This window comes from Vipera ursinii, assembly GCF_947247035.1.
Source record: "Vipera ursinii genome assembly, chromosome: 11".
Classification (NCBI taxonomy): Eukaryota; Metazoa; Chordata; class Lepidosauria; order Squamata; family Viperidae; genus Vipera; species Vipera ursinii.
Genome location: NC_139524.1, coordinates 8,157,650 through 8,165,173, shown reverse-complemented (window position 1 = coordinate 8,165,173; position 7,524 = coordinate 8,157,650).

Below are 7,524 nucleotides of genomic sequence, written 5' to 3'. Positions count from 1 at the left end.
TGGAACAACCTGCCTCCAGAAGCTGTGAATGCTCCAACACTGGAGGTTTTTAAGAAGAGACTGGACAGCCATTTGTCTGAAATGGTATAGGGTTTCCTGCCTGAGCAGGGGTTTGGACTAGATGACCTCCAAGGTCCCTTCCAACAGCTATTATTATTATTATTATTATTATTATTATTATTATTATTATTATTATTATTATTATTATTATTATTATTATTATTATTATATTTGCCTTCATTTGTGAGCCCTTAAAGCATTGGACAGTTATCATGTCCCCCTAATCCTTCTCTTTGATAGGTTAGACATACCTACTTCCCTCAACTGTTCACCATACGATTTAGCCTTCATGGTTCTTCATCATCTTGGCTGCTCTTCTCTGCACACACTTTCCAGGTTCTCTGCCTTAATAAGTTGCTATTCTTGAAGGGGATGAAATGGCTCAGTAAGTTAAAGATGCTAAGCTTCTCAGCTGGAAAGCTGACAGTCCGGGTTCGAGACCCAAGCACTACGCAATGGAGTGAGCTCCCGTTCCTTGCTTCAGCTCCTGCCCACCTAGCCGTTCAAAAGCATACAAATGTGAGTAGATCAATAGGTACCACTTTGGGAGAGGGGGAAGGTACGGGGTTTCGTGCACCTTTGGCCTATTCTCACAGCGGACGTATCTTTGGATAATGCTGGCTCCCTCGGCCAAGAAACAAGAGATGAGCAGTGCGCCCTAGAGTTAGACACAACTGGAGACGGAACTCTTTACCTTTGCTTTTACTCCTAAAAGCCATAGTCCTAAAGACTGTAACCAAGGACATAGGACATAAAATAGTGTTGAAAGAGCTGAGTTTCCGCTTCTGTAAAAAATATAAAGTTTGGGTTGCGCCAACTCGACATCCCAGCTTCCTTTTCCCATGCTGTGTCTAAAAGCCATATTTACAGAGGGGCCCTCCCCCCACCCCATTTGTAATTTTATGATAACAAAAAGATGTTTGTTCTTTTAATTCAGGAATCCAGACTGGGACCGACGTTCTCAGAAAAAGGGATAAATTTAGTCTCTTAGATCGCTTAGTTAAGAGCCACGTGTTCTTGTCATGCCAGTTTTGAAAATATTCTGAGCTGGCAGCCACAAGATATTTGACTCTTGCTTCCCTCCTTTGCTGTCCCAGAGATATTGAGCAAAACATTTTTTCCCAGACTCTTCTTTTCTCTTGGGATTTTCTGAGGATTTTCTTTGGTGCCTGCTGAACTCGGTGGAGGGAAGAAGATGCAGGCAGAGATGGTAATTGCAGAAGTTTAATAGGGGTGATAGCAAGGTAACCTGAAGTGGATTTTGCCACATCCGTGAAGTTTCTGAAATCCTTCCTCCCAGACGTTCCCCTTTTATTAGTTCCAAATAGCTCTCTGTAATTGAGAAGGTGGTCCGGTCAATTCTGGTTGATCCCAGCTGAACTTGTGTCTTTCCTGCCCGCAATGTTTTTTTCTTCCTGTGGAGAAAAAAAAAAGTTTCAAGATTAGCTCTTTATTACCCAATTTCGTGGCTCACATCCATTTCCCCATCTGCTTCACCCTTTGCATGCTGATCTTTATTGCCCAAGTGGCTGGCTTTCACACCTGCCCATAAAGACATTTCTAAATTTCAGTAACAGAATTAGCTGCATTTAGCAACTGTTCGCCAAGACACTTTTCCTGAGGCCCTTTTAGCCAATGGCTCTGCTCCCTAGGAATTATAGAACACAAAAAGCTACACAACTAGAGACCATTTAGTTGGAGAAGGAAAAGTCAAAAATGGCAAGGAATGTTGTTCGTTTATTTTGCAATTCCTGAGGCTAGCTCACTTCTTCAAATATGGTTTCTGATTGCGTGCCTCTTTTAATGAATCCTGAAAGTACAGTAGCAGCTCCCAACTTCTATTTTTCTTGGTTGTGCTACATGGGGCTTCTGGGAAATGTAGCTCACTTGGCTTCTAGAGAGATACGCAATCTCCTTCCTGAACGCAAAGCATATTTCAGACAAATAAAGCAAATGACCCAGGTGCGTGGTGTGGTGGCTTAGTGGTGAAGGCCCTTGCCTCCCATTCGGAAGGTTGAGAGTTCAATCCTAGGTAACTGCAAATGTTTCTCAGGGTGCAAAGAAAAAAAATCTGCTGCAAACTCCATGTAGGTGTCAGGAAATGCATCTAGCTAGTAAATGCTCAGGTCCATCCAGTTGCCCCATATCTACCCCAAATTAAGGGACTACAAGAAAAAAAAGCAAATCATGTATGTGAGCCATGTCTTTGATACAAACATCTTTCAGTGCATGGGTATTTTCCCCTATTCTTGAGATGGTGAGATTAAAAAAAAGGGGGACTAGTCTCTCTCTCCTGGGTCTTGATTTTAAAGATTTGTTGTTGTTGTTTTTAATTTCAAAGAACCAAAGATCAGCTCCATGCTGCACTAAATCATACCTTGTTTTAACAATGATTTGTTGAACAACCTGCCTGGTTTCCAACAACAGTTTCCAACCCTTTCCCAGACTTCCCCAACCTGGACAATTCCCAGAATTCTTAGCTAAGAAGTTACTGCTGAGAATTCTGGGAACTGAAGTCCACACATGGCACTGGATGGTTCTTTCCTAAGGCATAAAGTAAGATCTGCATATAAGAATAGTTGGATTAGCATCATATGCTTTGCCACAACCAAAGAAATCATAGATGTGCTTCCTTACCATTTCTTAATTTCATCAAAATATGTTCTTGTTCCGAAAGTACACTTGGAATATTGCAGTGGCATAAATTTAAACATCCCTCATTAAACAACAACACCTAAATCCTTTCCTGCTTATTTTTTTGTTTCTGCAGGTATATATTGCCTTGTACTTTTTAACTGGTTGCCTTTTTTCTCTTTTATAGTAATAAAAATCAATATTAATATGTTGACAAAATCAGTTATTTCAATGTGTACAGTAGCTGCCTTCCAAGTCAGCTCTTCTGTTCCAACTATATAGTACTTGTTATTGCTGGGAACAAATATAATTTCTGTTTCTTCTTAGGAAAACCTCTTTCTCCCTCTATCCCAAATGACATCCCAATGTATTTCAAATCCATTGAAAATAATCCACTAACTCATACTTAAAGATATTTAGCTTAACGAGAGCTCATTATTATTTAGGCTCCATTATTTAAATTTATGATGAGCTGCAGATGTCATTGTTACTTTAATCTCCTCAGTTAAAGATTACAGGAAGCAATAAGACAGCAAAACCATTCCTAGGGGTGCTTAAGATAAATCAAAGATCTAGCTAATTGTTGTGCTTGGTTAATTTTAATCATCAACTACCTGCAGTTACCCCCTTTTGAAAGACAATTATCAATTTATGTTTCCCTAAGGGTATATAGAAGGGACGCGGTGGCTCAGTGGGTTAGGATGCTGAGCTTGTCGATCAGAAGGTCGGCAGTTTGGCGGGTCGAATCCCGAGTGCCGCGTAGCAGAGTGAGCGCCTGTTACTCGTCCCAGCTTCTGCCAACCTAGCAGTTCGAAAGTACGTAAACATGCAAGTAGAAAAATAGGGACCACTACGGTGGGAAGGTAGCAGCGTTCCGTGCGCCTTTGGCATCTAGTCATGCCGGCCACATGACCATGGAGACGTCCTCGGACAAGCACTGGCTCTTCGGCTTTGAAACGGAGATGAGCACCGGCCCCTAGAGTCGGAAACGACTAGCACGCATGTGCGGGGGAACCTTTACCTAAGGGTATATTGGCTCCGTTTATGCAATATGATTATGGCATCTGCAAGAAAAATGAGTGATGTCATACATCTCATGATGTCATCAGGCAAATTTCAGAAATCACTACATCATTGGGATAATGATGATACGATGGGCTCAATATCTGATGGATTGTGCTGGGCATCTTTGAATTTTGCCACATTTGTTTAAGGGTGTTTTATTGAATAACTTTAGTTGGCTTCACCACACACTTAAACCAGAAAAAACATTGTTAATGAAGGGATCAGGCTGAATTCACCTAGGAAGTTAACCTCAGTTTGCAAAACCCAGGAACCCAGTTTGCACAGCCGATTTGACTCAAAGCAAAAGAGAACATAGAACATAAAATAATAGGATTGGAAGGGACCTTGGAGGTCTACTCCAATCTACTGCCCATGCCAGGCGATCCTACACTATTCCAGACAAATGGCTGTCCAGTCTCTTGTTGAAAACCTCCAGTGGTGGAACACCCAAAACTTCCAGTGGTAGTTCAATACAACGTATGAAGCCAATTTTGGAGTAATATTTTTTCCTTTAAAAAAAAAAGAACAACAACAAAATCCCCTGTGAAACAAAACATCATTTTGTCTGGAAAGCCAAAACCAAAGCCTTAAAAGATCTACTTCTTTGATATTCCGGACTAGTGTTTCTCAACCTTGTCAACTTTAAGATATGTGGACTTCAACTCCCAGAATTCCCCAGACGTCTTCAAGTTGCCAAGATTGAGAAACATTGTCCTAGACCAGACATGTCAAACACAAGGCCCGGGGGCCAGATCTGGCCCGCAAAGTGGTTTCATGTGGCCCGCGAAGCCATCCTGGAAACAGGATCTGTCCCACTCCTGCCCAGGCCCCCATAGGCACCCTTCATGCGAACCATGTAGAGCTGGCCACGCCCACCCAGTAGGCCATACGCACTCTAGCCACGCCCACCCAGTAGGCCACGCCCACCCAGGCCACACCCACCCGGCCCCCTGAGGGCAACCGCAATGCTGATGCGGCCCTCAATGAAATTGAGTTTGACACCCCTGGCCTAGACCGTCTCCCCGGATGCAGCTTCAGGCACTCTCGCCATTGCTGCTCTCTGATAAATGTCTTAGAGCAGACATGTCAAACACAAGGCCCGGGGGCCAGATCCGGCCCGCAGAGTGGTTTCATGTGGCCCGTGAAGCCATCCTGGAAACAGTGAGGGAATGGCCCCCGCTGCCTTGGCCCTGGCCCAGAGACCCTCCTTCTGCCAGAGACCCCCAGATCTGTCCCACTCCTGCCCAGGATCCCATAGGCACCCATGATGCGAACGATGTAGAGCTGGCCACGCCCACCCAGTAGGCCATATGCACTCTAGCCACGCCCACCCAGTAGGCCACGCCCACCCAGACCACACCCACCCGGCCCCCTGAGGGCAACCGCAATGCTGATGCGGCCCTCAGTGAAATTGAGTTTGACACCCCTGGCTTAAGGAAAAGCCAAGGACAGCTCAGTCTGCCAATGGTCAGTTGCCCTTAAATAAAGGGCTTTGTCCCTACTGCACACAGATTAAGTAAAATTAAAAATCTTTATGAATTGTCACTCAGATGTTTTGCATTCTGATCTGTCTTTGAAATTCTTTGTTCTTCAGGTCACTGCCCAAAGGAGAAGAGACAGCAGAATGTTGCTCTTCTATTACAAGTGACAGAATATAAATTATTTTCTAAGAAAAGGCAACTGAGAAAAATTTCCAACTGCCACAGATACTGAGTCCTTTTATAGAAACCTATCCCAGAAAGATAAATTTAAAAACCACTAGGATTTCCATTTCTGATTGTCTCCATATATTAAGATAATAATAATAATAATAATAATAATAATAATAATAATAATAATAATAATAATAATAATAATAATAATAATAATAAAGTTGGAAGGGACCTTGGAGGTCATCTAGTCCAACCCCCTGCTCAGGCAGGAAACCTTATATCATTTCAGGCAAATGGCTGTCCAGTCTCTTCTTAAAAACCTCCAGTGCTGGAGCATTCACTGCTTCTGGAGGCAGGTTGTTCCACTGGTTAATTGTTCTAACTGTCAGGAAGTTTCTCCTTAGTTCTAGGTTGCTTCTCTCCTTGACTAGTTTCCATCCGTTGCTTCTTGTCCTGCTTTCAGGTGCTTTGGAGAATAGCTTGACTCCCTCTTCTTTGTGGCAGCCCCTGAGATATTGGAACACTGCTATCATGTCACCCCTCACCCTTCTCTTCGTTAAACTACACATACCCAATTCCTGCAACCGTTCCCTATATGTTTTAGCCTCCAGCCCCCTAATCATCTTTGTTGCTCTTCGTATCTTTGTAATTACCCACAATAGGCAAATAAAATGTCTTCAGCTCGGTAACATTCCTACGAATACGTACATGACTGCATACAAACATCACACCTTAACACCTGAAATATTATCGTGTTTCCATATAGTTCCTATTCTCCACAACTTCTCCATCTGAACAACACTATGACATTTTAAATAAAAATAAAACTAGACACATGGAGACAACATCCTAGCAAAATTCTACTCGGAATTCAATAAATTTGACCATACAATCAACTTAGGTTTGAATTAAATTGTGCAAATGGGTCACTTCCTAGAAACTACCATGGCATACACAGAAAGGAAATAAAAACACCAGATTAGATCCTTGTACCTTTTTGCTCGAAATACACAAGAATTCAACTTCTACTGACATCCCACATATAACAACCCAATCTGTTCAGACTTGTCAGACTCACAAGTTAAGGATTTAAATCAGACATTTCTCAAAGTACAGCACCTACCCAACATTTATTTTTATTTTTTTTAAAAAAAAAAAGAGGGCTCACTGGTATTTATGAAAGATCTAAAGAAAATAATCAGGAAAGAAAACAGAATGTCGCTTGTCACTCTTCAACTAAAACACAGTCAGACATATCATCAATGACCTGCAGCCCATCCTGCACAATTACAGGTCTGTTTTGTAAGGCCTGAATGATAGGGCTACACTTGTTTATAGCCCCCCCACACACATACACACACACACACACAAAGCTACTCAGCAATAGCAGCAGATCATATGAACTGTGGGACATGGGAACCAGACCCTATAATTGAAGAATATACCACTGTGTCCCAAGACCTACTCAGGCAGCAGTATTAGAAGACCTAACATCACCCACAAGGTAAGACTTATGTATATTATTATGTACACAAAAATGTGAAGTCACAGCTGCCAGTTCTTTAGCTGGCCTTGAATACTGAACTCTTCCCAAGAACCTGGATGTTGTGATGCATTGGTATAGCAGAGGGGTAGGCAACCTTGGCTCTTTTATGACTCGCGGACTTCAACTCCCAGAATTCCTGAGCTAGCACAGCTCAGCTTGGAAACCTCTCCCTTTCCCCTCAGCATGGCTGGCTCAGGAATTCTGGGAGTTGAAGTCCACGAGTCATAAAAGAGCCAAGGTTGCCCACCCCTGGTATAGCATATGTGCAGATCCAAAACGTGTGGCCTTTTAACTTGACAGATAAAATTTTTGTCAATGCACAGATTTTCTAAGTGCCTTCTAAGATTTTTTTTGGTATTGCATTGAGTGTGCTGATAAGCACTCAATGGCCATTTTATGCCATAATAATTCCAATTTAAAATACAGAGCTTGGTATTTTATGATCTTCTGCAATTCTTTATCTTCTATTCTGCTATTCCCCTGGTATTACCACATCAATTATCCACACTTTTTCTTTTCAATTACAGTTGTAGCTAGTGTGCTATGAGTCAAACCTTTATTAGTCTG